This window comes from Abramis brama (genome assembly GCF_963993115.1).
Source record: "Abramis brama genome assembly, chromosome: 20".
Taxonomy (NCBI): domain Eukaryota; kingdom Metazoa; phylum Chordata; class Actinopteri; order Cypriniformes; family Leuciscidae; genus Abramis; species Abramis brama.
In genome coordinates this window covers 7668495-7691103 of record NC_139982.1, presented here as the reverse complement: position 1 = coordinate 7691103, position 22609 = coordinate 7668495, and the positions used below count along the sequence as shown (strand labels likewise).

Genomic DNA, 22609 nt, shown 5'->3' with positions numbered 1-22609 from the left:
AGAATCGCATACGCAGGGTAAGATTTGTGAAAGTGTGCATAAGATTGCAAGCGTAAATTAAATTTGCATGTGCAAGAGAAGATTTGTAAAGGTGTAAATCACGTTTCAAACGCAAGAAAAAAAAAGTACAACATTTGACTGGTTTTCGTAAGTGTAATTCATGTATTGTGAAACTGCAGCTTCATGCTAACGCAAAATCAATATGATCTGTATTCTTCTGACATCCATTTTTCCACGCTTACACTTTTGGCACTCGCTGGAGACCAGTGCTGGTCAAAACAGCATACAAACACCTTTACACACCAAATGCAAATGTTTTATTGAAGGTGTAGCCTAATGTAAATGGAATGACCAAATCATCTAATATCATTAAATATTAAATGTTTTTATATTATGTGTTAGTTTATTAAATTGTAGGGCTTGTTTTGTTAGTACCACAAAAAAGTAAAAGTTTATTAATACCACATTATAAATAGATAAAACAGTAATGTCAGTGTAGCCAGTTGTTTTTGGACATCTGAGTTTAATTTATATGTTTTCATGTATAAGGAGAAATGTTCTATAAGTGAGTTAACTTCAGCAAAACTTGAATGAAATGTTATATTTCTAATGGTTCTGATCTGAGTTCCAGTCAGTTGTTGTGGGTGAATCTTAATTATAGGGAAACCATAGGAAGATGCATTGCAATGGTAGTTTTTTTTATTATTATTTGTATCATAATCATTTATGGTTTTAGAACATTGTTAAGGGTTTCTGTCATAATGTGCATCAGTGTGATTAGTACATTTTCCTTAAAGGAGTCATAACCTAGTATTACCTTGGATACCCAGGCTCTATTATAGTCTTTCAGGCCCTTCTAAAAAAGAAAAGTGGAAAGAAAATAAACACAGAGCTCCTCTGACCCTTATTTCTAAAGGCATTATTGTCTCGCGAGATCTGATGCGATATTTTGGCTGTTGTGGACGGTCATTTTAATAATGCAAATGAGGGGCGCGTTGATTGGTGGCCGGAAGGAGGGGGGTTGACACCGCAGGTAACGCTTTAGCATATCATTCCAAAATGACATCATGGCGCAAGTTTTTTCTGATTTCTCATTACTACATTTATTCATTTACTATGACTGCCATGCTCAGTTAGCGTAACTTTAAATGTAACTGCAATCTCAGTCATTTGTTGTTTGCAAAGTAACAGCCATTCCCCATGTTTACCTCGAAGCTAATACTCCCGCTAGCATACAATAGCCGCATTAGCAGTTAGCTGCTGTTTGTTACACACAGTAGACCTATAAAAACACAGTTTTACCGTTTCAATTGCAGGCAAGTCTCTGATTGTTGGAATGGCCCCTTTTTCCAAACGGAGCTTCGATGCCAACTTCGCCTGATATTGCCCCAAATTTGTGAAGGATTCCGATGTAAAATGATCACAGACACCTAACGTTAAGCCAGTGGGAAGGGTTGTAGGAACCGCGTCATTAAAAATGAATTTAATCCTCTGGTCCCTGACAGCTTGGTCCGTTCTTGGGAGAGAAAACACATTTACATGTTGATTCTGGCAGTCAACAACAGAGCAACTCACGTGTGCACTATGTTTCTGCATCTTTCTCGACTGAACTGAATATGAGGGGGAGAGGGGCGGGCTTCCTGCAGCATAGGTCTGCGGTGTCCATATATGGTATATCCTGCCCCGTCTTGACGTCAAGTCGGGCAGAAATTAAAATCTCATATTTGAGTGCGCGTGCACGTGGGCTGTTTTACGAACCCAGGGGTAAACAAACGCTTCACTTTTAAATATCGGCTTCCCGGCCAGTGTATAATCGTTAGGCAATCATAACATACATTGATTCTCGTGGAAAAGTGAAAATTACAGGTTATGACTCCTTTAAAAATGGTGCTTTTAACCATTTTAATTTTAGCGTCTCATTCGTACATGTGTCTTTCTATGCAGGGATGAGAGAGTAGGCCTTCTGATGTGAAGTGTGACATTTCTCTTTCTAGATGAAGTGCAGGAAAACTCTCTCGCTGACAGATAGGGAAGATAGTAATATAAAGATGTGTCCTCTAGTGGTGAAGGATGGAAGTGCAATAATTACATTGTAGCGGCTTTACAAGAACAAGAACTTTTACAAGGACAAGCACCACTCACATTTTCTACACATTTTAGTCCAGTTTAGTAAGGGATATACGATTATGTGTTTACTTAGTATATCATAATACATGAATAAAGTCTGTGAAAGGTTTGATATTGTGTAGTTTGTGATCCTCCATCAGCAGCTGCAGTTTCTCTCAGCTGTATCAGTGCAGTCACTGTGACGTCTGACTGACAGAGGTTTTTGTACGACTCTTTATCACTGTGTGAACACCCAGCTACTACTGATATAGTGTGCACTCTGACAGTAATAATCTCCTGTATCTTCAGTCTGGACTCCACTGATGGTCAGAGTAAAATCTCGTCCAGTACTTGCTGTTCCACTGCCACTGAATCTAGATGGAGTTCCAGTATAAAGGGTGTTTATATAATAAATCAGGAGTTTAGGAGCTTCTCCAGGTTTCTGCTGATACCAGGCTAAGTAGCTGTCGCGTATTCCTACATCTATATTACACTCTATTGTTGCTGTTTGACTCTGTTGGACAGTTTTAACTTCAGGTTGAGTCAGAGTCACTCCTCTGGATTCTGAAGAAGAGAAAAGAAAAACTATTAGTGTTTAAAACTATTATCATCATATACTTTTACAAAAACACCAAAACCAGAGTCAGTTTTTACATCTTACCTTGAATAAACAGTGCAATGGTCCAGATGAAGATGCTGATTGTGTTCATTGCTGTAGTTTAGTCTTGTGTGATGATGAAGAGTGTGTTCTGTTCTGCTCTCAGTCATGAAGTGTTAAACTCACAGCACTATAAACACTCTCAGAGCACTGAAGCATGTGCTGACAATGCAAAGTGACTCTCGCTATTTAAATCATTATCCTGAAGACTGTAGATCAGTCACAAACACTTTATCAAACAACTTCCTCATGTTGAGAAATGCCAAGCTATTATACACACATTTCTGAAGAGTCTATTGACAGAATCAAACATATTATTGATTCAGTCATTATTAATATTTACATTGCACTTATTTAACAACTGATGAGGACACTATTGATTTGAAGACATTCATATATATTAACCCTCTACTGCAAAACATTTTGATGGCACATGATAAAAATGATTCCACATCATTTCTTGGCTCATTTGGAAACATTTTATTGATTTATTGATCATTAGTCAGAGAGCAATAAAACAAAATCACAAATCGTTTTAAAAAATGTCAAGAAATCATTAAGTAAAAAGAGAAAAACACTTGAAACACATTAATATATTTGATTTGATTTGAAACAAGCATAGGTTTGTATCGTGTCATATCATGTACTTGATGTAATGAGATTTCACTCCGAGTGCAGCAGTTCTTCTCTGCTGTGAAACAGAGGTGTACGTTACACTTTTTGCACATCACTTTGGGTGTTCCTGTGCACCCAGAACACTGAATCTTCCCTTCTTGTCACACATTATTTGCCATTGTGAGGTATTGTCCAAGACATCCTTGAAAAGTACCCGATTTCTGAACATGCAAAATAAGAAAAACTTCATAAATCCTGCCAAAAGGCTTCTCTACACCTTCATACTCACACATACTTTTTATGTACAGTTCATGTCATTTTATATAAGACTATTAAAGCAAATAATCTTGCCTTCTTCTCACAGCATGTGCTCCTGTGACCATGTGTCAGAAAAGGACTGTGCTTGATAGCGACTCCCAAACCTTATTGGCCTGTTCTTTGATACCCTTTTAACCCTTCTAATTGTACTAAACATGATGTACTGAGGGCTTAAACTTTATAATATATATATATATATATATATATATATATTATGAAACATGTTGAACTCTAAAACTGGTAGAAATTCAAAGCCATAAATCTACACAAGTTGTTTTCCAGATGTGAGGTTGATATCTCAAAAAATCTGCTTTCAGTGAGAGTTAGTTTGGGCGCAGTCCTTGGGTTTGTGATTTGCAGTAGAGTTTTTCTCTCTCAAATATTACAAGCACACGCACACACGCACACGCACGCACACACACACACACACACACACACATTTGATTACACACACACACTCTGACATCCTCACTCTGACATCCATACCAACACACCCACACAATTATCGCTGCATAATTTATCCAATTGGCTCAATAATATGCCGAAGCAGAAAACGTACTCAGTTACTAACGTAACCTCGGTTCTCTCTAGAAGAGGGAACGAGTACTGCGTAAGAATTTATCTTACGCTAGGGGGAAAAACTCTTTTTCACGAAAATATTGACATCACTGGGAAAATGTTGGGTCTTATGCAATACTGCCCATATGACAGTCGGTAGCGCAGTGCGCTAGCGATCTCAGTACCCTAAACAGATAACTGATTCAGCTATACCGACAATAGCTTAGCCTGTAAGGCGGGAACCTCTAGGTTATAAAACCTGATAAATGTAGACGGCGAGGCCCAGCCTGCCGCCATACATATGTCCTGTAAGGAAATCCCACTAGACCAAGCCCACGAGGAGGCGACGCCTCTCGTGGAATGCGCTCTGACACCCAACGGGCACTGAAGACCCTTGGCAGTGTAAGCTAGCGCTATAGCATCGACTATCCATCTGGATAGACTTTGTTTCGAAACAGCCATTCCCTTGGAACGTCCACTGAACGAGACAAACAGCTGCTCAGACTGTCTGAAGACAGAAGAGCGAGACTCATAAGCTCTCAGAGCCCTAACAGGGCAAAGAAAACTCGAGTCCCTTTCCTCGCCCGACACCGGGAGGGCAGACAGGGAAATGACCTGAGCCCGAAACGGTGTGTTGAGGGATTTTGGCACGTAACCCTGTCTAGGTTTGAGTATGACTCTTGAGTCACCTGGCCCAAACTCTAAGCACGCTGCGCTCACCGAGAGCGCGTGCAGGTCACCTACGCGCTTCACCGAAGCGAGAGCCAACAAAAACACTGTCTTGAATGACAGATGTTTGAGGCTAATCATTTGGATGGGCTCGAAAGGGGGACCTTTCATAGCCTCCAAAACCGTAGAGAGGTCCCACACAGGGACTGAGGGAGGTCTGGGAGGATTCAGCCTCCTGGCTCCCCTGAGGAAGCGGATGACTAAATCGTTCCTTCCTAGAGACTGAATCGAGCCCAAAATCCAAAATCGAGCCCTTGGCCTGCGAGAGGAGGTCCCTCCTCAATGGCACTGGCCACGGGGCAGTGTCTGCTAGCTGCATCAGAGCTGGGAACCAAGGTTGATTCTTCCAGAGCGGCGCTACGAGCAGCACTGAGCATTTCGTTTCCCTGATCCGTTCTATCACCTGAGACAGGAGGGAGACGGGAGGGAAAGCATAGAGCGGGCAGCGCGGCCACGTTCGGGACAGCGCGCTCTCGCTCTTGGAAAAGAACACGGGGCAGTGAGCGTTTTCGTGGGACGCGAACAGGTCCACCTCCGCCCTGCCGAATGTCTCCCACAACAGCTGGACTGTTTGCGGGTGTAGACACCACTCGCTCGTAGGAACATTGTTCCTGGACAGGTTTTCTGGACCCAGATTCTGGAGCCCAGGCACGTGCACTGCTCTCAGCGAGTGCAAGTTGCGCTGAGCCCATATTAGGAGGCGTTCCGCCAGCCTGTATAGGGGTTCCGGGACCTGAGACCGCCCTGGCGATTTATATAGGACACCACAGACATGTTGTCCGAATGGACTACCACGTGCTGGTCCTTGGTTAGGGGACAAAAACGCGTCAATGCGTTTTCTGCTGCCAGCATTTCCAGACAGTTGATATGTTGGAGCTTCTCTCGTTCTGACCACAGGCCGAAGAACGGTCTGCCCTCGAGCAGCGCTCCCCATCCCAAGGTGGAGGCGTCTGTCAACACCACTCTCACTATCGAGGAAGTCCCCAGGCTTACACCTGATTGGTACCAGTCGCTCGTTCTCCAAGGTTTCAGGGCTGCCACGCAGCTCTGATTGACCCTGAGACGTAACTGACCTGATGCCCACGCTCTGCGCGGTACTCACGCTTTCAGCCAGAACTGCAGAGGGCGCATGCGGAGCAGGCCCAGCTGAAGAACTGATGATGCTGAGGCCATGAGACCTAGCATCCTCTGAAATTTCCTGAGCGGGACGATAGCGTCGCAGCGGAAAAGGCTCGCTGTGCGCTGAATGTCTAACACGCGCTGTGGTGACAGCCGCGCTCTCATAGACTGTGAGTCCAGAACTGTGCCCAGAAACGAAATCGTTTGACTGGGGTTCAGTGAACTCTTCGTCCAATTGACTCTGAGACCAAGATTCTCGAGGTGATCGAGTAAAATGGCCCTGTGCTCCACGAGCTCTGATCGTGATTGAGCTAGAATCATCCAGTCGTCCAAATAATCCAGCACTCGCATGCCTCTGAGTCTGAGCGGTGCGAGCGCTGTGTCCATGCACCTCGTAAATGTACGGGGTGTCAGGGATAAGCCGAACGGCAGGACTGTACACTGGTATGTCTGGCCCTCGAAGGCGAATCTCAAGTATCGCCTGTGACGTGACGCTATCTGTATTTGAAAATACGCGTCCTTCAGATCTATTGACATGAACCAGTCTCCTCTGCGAATGTGCGCAAGGATTTTCCTGGTAGTGAGCATCCTGAAACTGCGTTTCACTAATGCTTTGTTCAGCCGTCTTAGATCCAGTATGGGTCTGAAAACCCCCGTCTTTTTTTTTTTTTTTTTTGGGAACCAGAAAATATCTGCTGTACAGCCCCCCTTCGCTTTGAGCTTGAGATACAGGCTCTATAGCCCCTTTGCTCATCAGTTTTGATATTTCTGCACGAAGTAGGTGTGCTACTTCCGAATTCACCGTAGTTTCGACTCGCGCTGTGGAGCGGCGAGGACGGCGACAAAACTGTAGCGAGTAGTCTCTCTGTATAATGTCTAGCACCCAATCCGAAACCCCTGGAAGCGCTGCCCATGCTTCTGCATGGTAGGCTAAAGGTTGGATGCGAAGCGCGCTCTGGTCGCTGGGCGACAGAAGTGCTTCGGTGTGCTGTAACATAGGCGTCATGCCTGTGACATCTGAGGCGGGGAGCGCGCTGATCACAGCGGGCAGAGTGCTCACGCTCGACCCCGCTACGGCGCTTAACCGAGTGAGGGAGGGCTGAGCGAGTCCCGTAGGACTCATGATGTCTGTGAGTAAGTGTGGGCGCAGTGGAGCGGGCACATTTACTGCTGTGGGCGCGCTGTCTGCCTGAGCAGAGCGAGCACGCACAGGTTTCGTGTCACAGAAACCGTGGCATTTGCAGAACATAGTGTTCGTGGGCACTAAGGCAGTGGGCACGTTTATTATTTTGAATGCGCGATCGACCTGAGTCGATTCTATGAGCGCGGGCCCTGTGAAGGGCTGTGCTTGTGCGTAAGGATGGGCACCGGACAGTGGGCATCTGCTTTACACTTGAAGCACCATCGGCCGTAGCCGGGATTTTTTATTTTTTATTTATTTTTTTTTAAGCGCGCTCTGCTCGTTTGGCGGCAGAGGTGCTTTAGCGCGCTGATAACAGCGGGCAGAATGCCAGCGCTCGACCCCGCTGCGGTGCTTAACCAAGCGAGGGAGGGCTGGGGCGAGTCCCGTGGGACATATAATGTCTGTGAGTGAAAATGGGCGCGGAGAGCGGGCACATTCACTGCAGTGAGCGCACTGTCTGCCTGAGCAGAGCGAATGCACATAGGTTTTGTTTACAGAAAACATGAGACATGCAGAACATGGTGTTTGCCATGTTGTGTGCGCGATCGACCTGAGTCGAATTTATGAGTCTCGGGCCCTATGTGAAGGGCTGTGCTTGTGTGCAGGGATGGCACTAGGCAGTGGGCATCTCCTCTACACATATAGCACCATCGGCCGTGGCCGGGACACCAGAAAATACATCCCATGGGATCTATCTGGGTAGCCATAAAAGGCTTTTGTGTGCAGGCAAGCGGGCTTGTACACTGCAGAATACACTGGAACAGTCACATTTCTTGGAACTGAACGAGCGACGGGCTTCGGTGGAAGTCCGGCCACCGGGGCGGCGGCTAGTCGAGCGCGGGTTGTACCACGTGCTCATTGGCTGCAAAATACACATCTGCAGTGGCCTCTCAGGGCACTGACAGAGTGATTTGCATTTGGCGGCAAAAATTATTTTCTGCCGGCGGACCTGGGATTCGAACCCAGGTCAACCGCGCGAAAGCTGGGGAATCTACCACTGGGCCACAGTGAAGACATATAGGCTTTTAGTCAGCGCGGGTGTTATCCGCACTGGCGTTTGTTTGCAGGCATGCGGGTAGCACAACATGCAATACTGACATTTTCAGATGCCAGAATGTGAGAAGAGTGGAAATCGCCCGGCTTTCAACGGGGCTAAAAACACTCTATTCTCCTTTCGCCAGTGACGCACGGGAACCATAGACACGGTGTTCGGTTGCAGGCAAGCGGGTACTACGCGCTTGCTGGCTGCAAAATGCACCTCCGCAGTCGCCCTCACCCAGCCAGCAATGACATGTGGGGCCCAGATGAGGGCTTCATGGGCGGCAAATGTGGGCCCCATTATGGGCTTGCACCCGGGATCCACATTGGGGCCAGCCGTGGAAGCCCAGACGTACTAAAAGTGGGACCTGTAAGGGTAATGCATGGGTCTTAATTGGGCAATTCATGTCAGACCCATTTGGGCCCCACCTGCCCAATGGGGTCCAAAGTGGGCTTTGCAACATGGCTACACAGATGGGTTTTAAGTGGGATCTGTAAGGGTCTTATGTGGGTCTTAACTGGGCAATTCATGTCAGACCCATTTGGGGCCCACCTGCTTAAAGGGGTTTAAAATGGGCTTGCACCCGGGATCCACATGGGGGCCAGCCATGGATGCCCAGATGGGTTTTAAGTGGGATCTGTAAGGGTCTTATGTGGGTCTTAACTGGGCAATTCATGACAGACCCATTTGGGGCCCACCAGTCTGAAGGGGTTTAAAGTGGGTTTGCACCCGGGATCCACATGGGGGCCAGCCGTGGATGCCCAGATGGGTTTTAAGTGGGATCTGTAAGGGTCTTATGTGGGTCTTAACTGGGCAATTCATGACAGACCCATTTGGGGCCCACCAGTCTGAAGGGGTTTAAAGTGGGTTTGCACCCGGGATCCACATGGGGGCCAGCCGTGGATGCCCAGGTGGGTTTTAAGTGGGATCTGTAAGGGTCTTATGTGGGTCTTAACTGGGCAATTCATGACAGACCCATTTGGGGCCCACCAGTCTGAAGGGGTTTAAAGTGGGTTTGCACCCGGGATCCACATGAGGACCAGCCGTGGATGCCCAGGTGGGTTTTAAGTGGGATCTGTAAGGGTCTTATGTGGGTCTTAACTGGGCAATTCATGTCAGACCCATTTGGGCCCCACCTGCCCAAATGGGTCTAAAGTGGGCTTGCACCCGGGATCCAACCATGGCTACCCAGATGGGCTTTAAATGGGCTCTGTAAGAGTCTTATGTGGGTCCTAACTGGGCAATTCATGCAAGGCCTATCTAAGCCCAACCATGCCAAATGGTTTAAAGGAGAACTCCAGTCAATTTTAACATTGAGCTCATTTTTTTGTACATTTGGAGTGCTGTCAGTACAGAGAACAACGACAAAAATCGGTGTTGCCTACACCGAGTTATCCTCTTTTTAAAATTTGCACCCTGTTGACTTCAATGGGGCAAGTTTTAAACCTGCTTTTTGCCTCTTAACATCCTTGATGTGTCATTACAAGTGCCCAGCTAATGTGAGTGATTCCTTCAGAGTGAACACGGGTGAGTCTGACTGCAGTAGATGTGAAAGATATGAATAAAAGTGATGTTATTTCAGCAAGCGCACATACCTGTATTTACATCCTGTTTTCGGTCAAAGTCCATAGTAATCGATTGTCGAGTTCACGCGCATTGGTTTAGTACCTATGATCATGTGCGTGAACTCGACAATTGATTACTATGGACTTTGACCGAAAACAGGATGTAAATACAGGTATGAGCGCTGGCTAAATAAATATCATTTTTATCCATATCTTTCACATCTACTGCAGTCAGATTGACCCGCGTTCACTCCGAAGGAATCACTCACATGACCTGTGCACTTGTAATGACACATCAAGGATGTTAAGAGGCTAAAAGCAGATTTAAAACTTGCCCCATTGAAGTCAACAGGGTGCAAATTTTAAAAAGAGGATAACTCGGTGTAGGCAACACCAATGTCGTTGTTCTCTGTATTGACAGCACTCCAAATGTACAAAAAAATGAGCTCAATGTTAAAATTGACCGGAGTTCTCCTTTAAGGAAACAATCTAAGAAAACGCTTTGAACTGCAAGAAATATATTGTTAAATTGAACAACAAAAATGATCTTTAAAAAACAATTTAAATGTCACAATGTAACGGGTACCGTAGCAACGGCACCGTGGATAACAGATTAATTCCTGTAAAACAGGAGAGAAACGAGGAGACAGTTGCTGAGTCCCAATTCGCATACTATCCGTCCTAAATAGTATGCGAAACTAGAATTAGTACGTCCCAAATCGTAGCATGTTGAAATGAGTATTCCAAAGATACCCGGATGGTCTACTATTTCCGGTTAGAATTCGAAGTGCAGATCAATGCACACTCTAACGGCTAATATTGCCCACAACCCATTGCGTGCGGGAGGGAGGAGCTTTGTGGTGATGATGGTGATGTAAACCTGGCAGTCGGATGCAGCAACGGAGATGCGCCCTCAGTTTTTAAGTGTGAGAATTCAAATGTTTAACCCTAATTAAAATTATATTTTATTGTCTCGTAATATTAATGGGTTTATGTTGTGCCAAAAAAGTACCGTGTTTATCTTGTAGGGTCCGATGAAGATACCGAGCGCCTCATTGCAGGCTACAAAACAATAAATAAAAAGGCTCTAGTACAGTGTCATGCAAGTGTCTTTTTTTATGTATTTCTTTTGATGTTTCTGTCTGACTTATTTGTAGTAATACTGTGGCTGTACATATGTTAACTTTATCAGTCCAACCAAAGAAACATGGTTACTACACTTTTACTATAGTAAAAGCATGGTTAATTTTCATTGGGGTATTTTTAAGTATTATACATAAGTATAAGATTAAGTATAAAATACGTTAAACAATAGTTACACTATAAACTTTAAATATTTTTACTCAGAAAATAAGTAGCGCTTATTTTAAGAACCAGCCGCCTCACAAACGACCTGCGTTTGGTTGATCTACGACGACGCCCTGCTTCACTCCTCAATATGGTAAACACATTGTAAATGTATTGTGGAAAAAAAGATGGGAATAGTAAATAAAATTATATTGGATATATAAGAATGAATGAAATGTTAAATGTTTTGTTAACAGTCGCGGTGTGCGTAACTAGGCAACCACGTTCAAGTTCACGTTGCATGACGTCATCGAAGTATGTCCCAGAACGTGCATACTTTTTTGCTACACACTCAAAAGTACATACTTTTTCATCACAAAAAAAGTACATACTTTTAGGTCGTAGTATAAGTAGGCGAATTGGGACTCAGCCAGTGTTATCAGTTTCGAGCTCTCTGCAGTAATTTATTTTCTGAATTTTCTTCAGCAATCACATCTCTATTGTTAAGTATCATTGTATGTTTCACATATTACATGTTCAGTGTCTTTTTAACATTACAATTAATTTTCAGTGTCCATGTCAATGCAAAATCCATATTAAAATAAACCTCTTTCCACCAAATGCATGTTCACTTACTCTTCATGCTTGTATTTTATACTATTTATCAAAATGAAATGTAAAGACAATGGTAATATTCACCAGCTTTTTTTTAGATACTTTGAATCTTCCATTCACAGTATTTTATCAGTATCATGTTAATACAGTACTGCAAAAGCATGCTCAGAACTCATAAAGTGCTTAAAGTGTAACTTTTAACCTCATTTTAAACTGTAAACATTTTTGTATAAACTCATTGAGCAAAAAAACATTTCCAACAGATGGTGGGAAACTGACATACAGTGAGCTAAACATATCTGTTAACATTACAAGCTCAAAAAAACATCATATACACGGGGAAAGTGTGTGTTGAGCTGACTTGCTCTCTAGTAATGTCTCTCGACCGTTACTCTGTAGGACTGTGCCCTCTCGTTTCAACTCATTTCAAACTAAATCAAAAACAGACCCTAACGAAACTTATTTCACTAAAAACAGTTCACTCATATCTCACATACATTCCAGCATAGATAAATGCTACTTCTGAGGTGTTTTTATACATTTACCCACCTGTAAAACAGGAGAGAAACGAGGAAACAGTGTTATCAGTTTCGAGCTCTCTGCAGTAATGAGAAACCCGCAACTCACGCAGCTACAGTAACTCGTCACTCTACACTGCCCCTACTGGCCTGGAGCAAACACTACACAATTCACTTTAAGTCACGAAAATTCACATTAAAAATAAAACAATTGGGATACTTGTTTTGTTTTTTTTAAATACAATCACTTGTTTCAAATAAAAGACAATAATTGTGAATATTCTTAAAACACAAATACAACACTTTTGTGGTCGTCACAACAATATACCGGTAAACAAATCAAAAATATATTTAAATTAAAAAAAATCTCTGAAAAAAAAAACAGCTCTCCAAAAAATACATTAATACAAAATTGTTACATTGAACAACAAACATAATCTTTAAAAAACAAATGTTCAAATGTCACAACATACCGGTAAATAAATCAAAAATATATTTTTATATTAGGCCTATATTATCCCAGTTCAAACCCATGCCCACTTTGCCCATAAATGTACCATGCAGGACCCATATATGTGTTCCCAGTTCAAACCCATGGCCACTTGGCCCATAAAAATTCTATGCAGGACCCATATATGTGTTCCAAGATCAAACCCATGCCCACTCGGCCCATAAATATGTCATGCAAGACCCATATATGTGTTCCCAGATCAAACACATGCCCACTTGGCCCATAAATAAACCATGCAGGACCCATATATGTGTTCCCAGTTCAAACCCATGGCCACTTGGCCCATAAAAATTCTATGCAGGACCCATATATGTGTCCCCAGATCAAACCCATGCCCACTCGGCCCATAAATAAACCATGCAGGACCCATATATGTGTTCTCAGTTCAAACACATGCCCACTTGGCCCATAAATATGACATGCAAGACCCATATATGTGTTCCCAGATCAAACCCATGCCCACTCGGCCCATAAATATGTCATGTAAGACCCATATATGTGTTCCCAGATCAAACACATGCCCACTTGGCCCATAAATAAACCATGCAGGACCCATATATGCATTCCCAGTTCAAACCCATGCCCACTCGGCCCATAAATGTGACATTCAAGACCCATATATGTGTTCCCAGTTCAAACCCATGCCCACTTGGCTCATAAAAATTCTATGCAGGACCCATATATGCATTCCCAGTTCAAACCCATGCCCACTTGGACCATAAATATGTCATGCAAGACCCATATATGTGTTCCCAGATCAAACACATGCCCACTTGGCCCATAAATAAACCATGCAGGACCCATATATGCATTCCCAGTTCAAACCCATGCCCACTTGGCCCATAAATGTGCCATTCAAGACCCATATATGTGTTCCCAGTTCAAACCCATGCCCACTTGGCTCATAAAAATTCTATGCAGGACCCATATATGCATTCCCAGTTCAAACCCATGCCCACTTGGACCATAAATATGCCATTCAAGACCCATATATGTGTTCCCAGTTCAAACCCATGCCCACTTGGACCATAAATATGCCATTCAAGACCCATATATGTGTTCCCAGATCAAACCCATGCCCACTTGGCCCATAAATATGCTATGCAGGACCCATATATGTGTTCCCAGTTCAAACCCATGGACACTTGGCCCATAAAAATTCTATGCAGGACCCATATATGTGTTCCCAGATCAAACCCATGCCCACTCGGCCCATAAATATGTCATGCAAGACCCATATATGTGTTCCCAGATCAAACACATGCCCCCTTGGCCCATAAATAAACCATGCAGGACCCATATATGTGTTCCCAGTTCAAACCCATGGCCACTTGGCCCATAAAAATTATATGCAGGACCCATATATGTGTTCCCAGATCAAACCCATGTCCACTCGGCCCATAAATAAACCATGCAGGACCCATATATGCGTTCTCAGTTCAGACCCATGCCCACTTGGCCCATAAAAATTCTATGCAGGACCCATATGTGCATTCCCAGTTCAAACCCATGCCCACATGGCCCATAAATATGTCATGCAAGACCCATATATGTGTTCCCAGATCAAACCCATTCCCACTTGGCCCATAAATATGTCATGCAAGACCCATATATGTGTTCCCAGATCAAACCCATGCCCACTTGGCCCATAAATATGTTATGCAAGACCCATATATGTGTTCCCAGATCAAACCCATGCCCACTTGGCCCATGCCTGTCCCTTATGGGGCCCATGTAATCAGCTCATATGGGCTTCCTATGTGGGACTCGTACTACAAAACCTACATGGGACCCGCTGATTTCACCCAGCCAAAGCCCATGCCCACACAGTACCCATGGAACCCGTAGTTAACCCATCTGGGCCCCACGTGTCATTGCTGGCTGGGCAGGGGACTGACAGAGCAAGCACTGGAGGCATAAATATATGCCGCCTAGACCGGGATTCGAACTCCGGTCTTCCGTGTGAAAAACCTATGATTTCACCACTGAGCCACAGGGGAAACACACAGGCTTTTGGATGAATTTCACAATTTTTGGATGAATCACAGACTCGCTTGCGGCAAAATGATATTTCCAGTTGCCTAATCAGGGAACTGAGAAATGTGAGGGAAAAAAGGGCAGTCTGGCCTCAGCGAGACTGAGAACACCTTTTTCTCCTTTCGCCGGTGAATGACGCGCGCGGGGGCAGGGTAGCTTTTCTTGTAACGTAAAGAAAAAACTAACCCCGTCCGCGGAGGAGGAGCAGCCTCGCAGAAGAATGCCAGGTGAGTTCTCAAAGTCACCATAGGCAATCGGCTCGGAGTGAGGGCGGCGCCGTCAGCGAGCGCGAGAGCTGCCTGATCCTCTCGGAAAGGGGGGGGCGTCTTGAAAAAGACACCCAGCTCTTTTAGTGTTAAAAGGGTACATACACATACACAAAACACTAGCTTAGAGAAAGAATATAGGCGCCGGATAGCGCAGCGGGAACGGCAGTCGAAGGCGGCGTTGGCCTGCAGCTTCTGATGAGTGACTCGTCTCGCTGAAGTGCTTTTCTCAGACGACGCGTTGCTTCTTCTCGTGATCCAACGATGCGTGAGCTTCGCTGAAAAGATGAAAAATCAGTGAATCAGCCTTTTCGAGCTCCCTTTATAGGGCTAAGCCACGCCCGTTTCGGCGGGAAGTGGCAAGGAGGGCGCGAAGCGCCCTCATTGGTCTGATGTTGCATCAGCCTGCGCTCGATAGGCTTATGCAGTTGCCGCAGAGCAGCCAATGAGCGAGCAAGCCGTCTCGCCCATAGGCTGTATGCTGCTGCAACGCGCTTTACATTAATTCAAAATTAAGGATAATTTTTTGCTTCAATATTTTCGTGAAAAAGAGTTTTTCCCCTAGCGTAAGATAAATTCTTACGCAGTACGAGAGACCTCTCGTAAGAGAACTCTTATTTCATATCAAACATATTACCACTGATAAATGTATATTTTTAAAGTCTTTAGAAACTTTGAACTAAACATTGATATTGTGTAGTTTGTGATCCTCCATCAGCAGCTGCAGTTTCTCTCAGCTGTATCAGTGCAGTCACTGTGACGTCTGACTGACAGAGGTTTTTGTACGACTCTTTATCACTGTGTGAACAGCCAGCCACCAGTGATACTGTGATAACTCTGACAGTAATAATCTCCTGTATCTTCAGTCTGGACTCCACTGATGGTCAGAGTAAAATCTCGTCCAGTATTTGCTGTTCCACTGCCACTGAATCTAGATGGAGTTCCAGTATAACGGCTGTTTATATAATAAATCAGGAGTTTAGGAGCTTCTCCAGGTTTCTGCTGATACCAGGCTAAGTAGCTGCTGTATATTCCTACATCTATATTACACTCTATTGTTGCTGTTTGACTCTGTTGGACAGTTTTAACTTCAGGTTGAGTCAGAGTCACTCCTCTGGATTCTGAAGAACAGAAAAGAAAAACTATTAGTGTTTAAAACTATTATCATCATATACTTTTACAAAAACACCAAAACCAGAGTCAGTTTTTACGTCTTACCTTGAATAAACAGTGCAATGGTCCAGATGAAGATGTTGATTGTGTTCATTGCTGTAGTTTAGTCTTGTGTGATGATGAAGATTGTGTTCTGCTCTCAGTCATGAAGTGTTAAACTCACAGCACTATAAACACTCTCAGAGCACTGAAGCATGTGCTGACAATGCAAAGAAGTGGGCAGGATTTACAACAGCTTGTGCTGATAACAAACTCATAAACTCTACATAGAAGATTTTACTTTCAGAATAATGTTATTGAACCATTTAGTGATTAATTGCACATATTTATTAATTGTGAAATATTTTTGTTTATGTTTGTCAGGCTGATAAGACACTAGGTTTTCTCTGGAGAATCATGAATGTAGATCATTTTAAACATATGTCATACGCAGCAGTTTCTCTGAGTTCAGTTCTGTGCTACACTTTTACAAGCATGTTAACAATGAGAAATCAAGAACTAAATAAATCAGTTTTACTATATTTAGAGTCATAATAAAAAAGTCCATTATGGTCTTTGGAATCAATGTTGACATGTTGCTCTCTGGGAAATATTTTCATGATGTCTATTTTTTCCCACATTTTCCACATGCATGAAGTTCATCAGGACTCATAATCAGGTCATTATATATTAAACAATGTGCATCTGAAATGTTCAGAATTATTGATTCATTTATTTGAAGCTGCAGGTTTTTCTGTGAATCATGATGATTGATCTGCATATGAAGAACAGAAGCATCATTATGAGAAACTCCACAACATCATCCATGATCAAAGAGGTCAAAGGTCACCTCAGAGGTCACAGCTCATCAAATATATTTCTTTAAACAGTGTTATATCAGAAAGCATTTAGTCAAATCTGAATGAGTGAGTGTTGAGAAGAGCTGAGGATCTTCTAATATCAGTGTGTTGAAGTGTTGTTTCTCTCTCTCTGCTGGAGTGTGTGTTCACTCGAGTGGAATAGAGGTTTTTGTACGAGCGTTTCATTAGATTGTATCACTGTGGTGGACTTTCGGTGGAGGAACTAAACTGGTGATCGGTAAGTCCGTCTATTTAATCACCTAATAAAAAAAATACAATTTCGATTTCAGAAAGTGTTTTACAGTGGAAACAAGAAGAACATTTATTAATAATAATGATTATTAGATATTGTGGTGACACTTTACTTGAAGCCTTTATGTATAATGCATTATAAAGCTATCAATAGCGTATGTTATAATGTCATATATGTTTTTATAAATAACTGTAACCAAAGTTAAAATGTTTTATAATATTTGCAAATTCCTTGTTACATCTAGAATTGGATGTTTGTCATGAGTTTTAGTGTATTATAATTTTTTGAAGGTGTAACAATGAATAGATAATATTATAATGTGTTAAAACTGTGGTTACAATTACTGATGAGATTATACATGCATCATAATGTGTAAAACAATATATAATTAATGCATTAAAAATACGTTTTATAATGCAATATGTATGAAGGCTTTTAATAAAGTGTTACTGATATTGTTGTATACTAATTTAATCTAAAACAATGATATTATTATTAGAATTGCATTATTCCTTTATTACAGGTTTGTTTTTCCTTCATTTATTTCTACACTGAGTTCATATTTAGTTCATCTTTTATTGTAGAAATCATACATGGAAAAAAGAGATTTGACATCAGAATGTAAATGTTGCTACTTTCTGTAGTTCAGTCAATGATACTGAATCTCTTTTGCTCATGTTGTGCTTATAATTCAGTGTTTTGTTCATTCTGTATGATTCAATTGTGTTTTAACTCTGTTTGAAATTGAGTTACATTTTCAGTTCAGGTGAATATCTCAAAATGTAAGATATTTATGTTCAGAGTGAATAATTGCTGGAATTAAAGCAGTCAGATCGGCCTGATAATAGATAATATGTGTTATAACTGCTGTTACATTTATTGATTAGATCATACATGCATTTTAATGTATATAGCAGTGCATAATTAATGTATTAAACATACTTTTATAATACAATATGTATTAAAGCTTTAAAGTGTTACTGATATTGTTTTATAATGATTGAATCTAAAACTAGAGCAGCATTATTCCTATGCTGTAAATGTGCAGTGCAGTGTGTGTGTGTGTGTGTGTGTGTGTGTGTGTGTGTGTGTGTGTGTGTGTGTGTGAATGTGTTGTGTTTGTCTCCTGCAGCTGGTCCCACAGTGAAGCCCTCAGTGTCTCTGCTGCCGCCCTCTTCTCTGCAGATCTCTGGAGACTCAGCCGCACTGCTCTGCCTGCTCAGCTCTTACTCTCCACAGGGGGCGCTGGTGAGCTGGACACTGGACGGGTCAGAGGTCACCGAGGGGGTTCTGACCAGCGCAGAGAGCTAGCAGGACGGCCGCTACAGCCGCAGTAGCGTCCTGACCCTCAGCAAAGCACGCTGGGAAGAGGGAGAGCTGTACGTCTGCAGAGTAACACATGATGGAGCTCCTCATGAGGTCTCGTTCCACAAGAGCTCTGAGTGCTGATGTTTCTCTCCTGAAGATGAGCCGTATCTGAGTGTCCTGTGTCAGGCAGGATTCACATGAGTCTAGTGCTGCAGCTGGAGTGATTTACAACACAATACTGAAACTGAGTGTGTGTGTGTGTGTGTGTGTGTGTGTGTGTGTGATCTTTCAATCTGCTGTGTTTGCTGCAACATTCAATAAAGCTTCTCAACAAGTTCACTTTGTGTCTGACAACATCATTCAACTAACAGATGAAGATGCAGGTGCTTTTCAGAAGGTTGATGTAGCAGTAAATGTCAAATAAAGCTCTTGGGGTTTGAACATGGTCTCTGGAGACAGAGCTGCTCTATTCTGAGAGGATCACAATCACTCCACCCTGACAATGCAAATGGGGTTTTCAGTCTCACTCTTTGATTGGTTACATGATCTGGACTGGAACACTTTCACTTCTGCTTTAGTGAAGCAGCGCAGACAAACTGATCATTTATAGGAGATTAAAAACTTTATTATATAAAAATATCATAAAAATATCAAAAAATAAATAAATAATCAAGAATCAGCCGCTCTGACACTAATTGTTACATAATCATTACATCAATAGATGATGGTGTAAATATATATGAAAATGTTATAAAGATAATTACTAATACATGATCACAAATCAAGAATCAGTGTGTTGTTAATAAATGTTAACATCATAGTGTATTTGTTCATTGTTCATACATGTTTATATTAAAGTGTATTTGTTAGTTTTATAATAAAAACCCTTGGTTGAATGTGTGTTTCACTGCCAGTTTCTGCCCAGCCGACTCTCAGCCAGATCTGTCTTACAGTGCCTGGGCCAGACCTGGGCCATATCAGTCAATAAGAGTCGCTTTACAGGGTGTGGGCCACATCTGGGCCAGAGGAAGCTCTGTGTGTCCATGTTCAGTGTGTTGGGCCAGTTTTGGGCCGGGGACCCAGCCAGAAGTGGAGGTGGGCCAGGCAAAGTTTGCTATCTGGCCTGCTGTTATCAACTCAAGAGTGAACCAGAATCATGTTGCTCTAGTGATGGAGAAACAAAGCTTTTAGAAACCATTGAACCGATTGATTTGCATAATGATTCACTATATTGAAGCTCTGGAAACGCCACACGCTGGTCAGAACAGTAAAAACTCAGCATAAAAACACCTTTTACACACCAAATGCAAATGTTTTTATTTAAAGTCTAATCTATTCAATGCAATTACCAAATCATCTAATACCAGTAAATATGAAATGTCTTAATAATATGAGTTAGTTTATTAAATTGAAGGGCTTGTTTTGTTTGTTTTATGGAGAGCTTGGTAATCAGACCAATTAGACACTTTTAACTACAACTCCTTTTTTATTATAAAAATGTGTCAATAAACATTAATATTTAAAAAACTGATCTGAGATCAGGTAAAATGAAATAGACAGTGGTTCATGGGTTCACAGAGATCATCGCCCCCTAGTGACGAACCAGTGACATTTGGAAACAGTGATGACATGAAGCCAGTGCTGCCAGATTTGGGCAGTTTTGAGTTTGATTGTGCTGGTAAAAATTGGTTTGGCGGTTTTCAAACACCTACATTTTATAGACTAATTGGTTAATTAACAAAACTCAAGTGTGCATGTAGTCCATAAAATCAGTCATCATGATGTGTAAATACACCGGCCCACTGCAGATCTGATTCAGCCAATCAGAGATCAGCAATCAGACGTGATCATTCATGACTGACGGGTTTTTAGTGAGATCATTTGTAGCTGTATATTCGAGTGATCAGTGTGTCAAAGTGGCATAAATATACAGTTGTATCTACAGTAAAGAGTGGGAGAGTGACCCAACTCTCTAAACGTGGATTACACCTGGTGGGACTCGAAGGCTCTTTATGAATATAACTGTAACTCTGAGAGCACAGTTGAATGACTTCATTGAAATGGAGTATGGGACTATGACTCCTGTCCATCATCATGTGCACACTGGCCTGATCAGGACATCTGCAACTTCTAAACCGTCCAGACTGCGCTCTACTCGTCCCGACCGCTGCTGGAAGAGGGTTCAATCATTCATCAGTTTTGGCTGTGCTAATTTCTGTTATGATCTACAATGTGCACTTCAAGAAAGATGTACTCGTTCTGTTTAAAGTTGAAGCGCTACACAAAGGTAAACGCATTATTATTATTGTAGTTATTCTTCTGAACACGAATGACACATTTTCGGCTTTTAATGTGTGTGTGGCTTTTAAAGTCTGTTAATTTCTAGAAATGAAGTTCACTCGCAGGGGAACCGCCTAACTCATCTGCAAACTCGACCGGAAGAAACAAGCGTCTTTTAGAGGAAATGTTCTCTTTTATAGAGATATTATCTTGCTAGAGAATATTCTCCTTTGGAAATAAAGGAAGTGTTGAAGTGCCCAGAGAAACTCTCTTGCTGACAGATAGGGAACTCAGTAATATTAAAGATCTGTCCTCTAGTGGTGAAGGATGGAAGTGCAATTAAAGTGATTGACTTTCCTACAGTTCGATTACATTGTAGTGGCAAGTTTTACAGGAACAAGCACCACTCACATGTTCTCCACATTATAGTCCAGTTTAGTAAGTGATATAAGATTGTGTTACATGTTTACTTACATCATAATAAATGAATAAAGTCTGTGAAAGGTTTGATATTGTGTAGTTTGTGATCCTCCATCAGCAGCTGCAGTTTCTCTCAGCTGTATCAGTGCAGTCACTGTGACGTCTGACTGACAGAGGTTTTTGTACGACTCTTTATCACTGTGTGAACACATTACCACTGTGATAACTCTGACAGTAATAATCTCCTGTATCTTCAGTCTGGACTCCACTGATGGTCAGAGTAAAATCTCGTCCAGTATTTGCGGTTCCACTGCCACTGAATCTAGATGGAGTTCCAGTATAAAGGTTGCTTATCCTGTAAATCAGGAGTTTAGGAGCTTCTTCAGGTTTCTGCTGATACCAGGCTAATAAGTTGCTGTATATTCCTACATCTATATTACACTCTATTGTTGCTGTTTGACTCTGTTGGACAGTTTTAACTCCAGGTTGAGTCAGAGTCACTCCTCTGGATTCTGAAAAAGAGAAAATAATAACTATTAGTGTTTAAAACTATTATAATCATATACTTTTACAAAAACACCAAAACCAGACTCAGTTTTTACATCTTACCTTGAATAAACAGTGCAATGGTCCAGATGAAGATGTTGATTGTGTTCATTGCTGTAGTTTAGTCTTGTGTGATGATGAAGAGTGTGTTCTGTTCTGCTCTCAGTCATGAAGTGTTAAACTCACAGCACTATAAACACTCTCAGAGCACTGAAGCATGTGCTGACAATGCAAAGTGACTCTCTCTATTTAAATCATTATCCTGAAGACTGTAGATCAGTCACAAACACATTATCAAACAACTTCCTCATGTTGAGAAATGCTAAGCTATTATACACACATTTCTGGAGTCTATTGACAGAATCATACATATTATTGATTCAGTCATTATTAATATTTAAATTGCACTTATTTAACAACTGACGAGGAAACTATTGATTTAAAGACATTAATATTAAATATTGATATATTAATTATATTAAGTAAGTATATTAAGCTGTAAAATGTTGAATTTTCATATAGCTACCAGTCGTGCTTCATTAAGCACACACACTTCTCAAGATTTGTTAAACATCGTTTTCTTGACAGCATTGCTTTAACTGTGTACAAACATCTGATAAACGTTTGTTTTAAAAAATTGCAGATACACTCGTAACCAAATGCAAC

The 22609-nt window shown here is 42.1% G+C and overlaps 1 long non-coding RNA gene across 1 annotated transcript in view; it reads right to left on the bottom strand.

Annotated features, from left to right (window-relative positions):
- Positions 1–22113, bottom strand: part of LOC311071511 — a 123795-nt gene extending 101682 nt beyond the window's left edge. The window contains exons 1-2 of the long non-coding RNA XR_014603885.1: positions 22007–22113; positions 21452–21909 (exon numbers count right to left, since the gene is read on the bottom strand). This is a non-coding gene — a long non-coding RNA (uncharacterized lncRNA). The remainder of the gene's footprint in view (positions 1–21451; positions 21910–22006) is intronic.
- Positions 22114–22609: the final 496 nt, after the last annotated feature.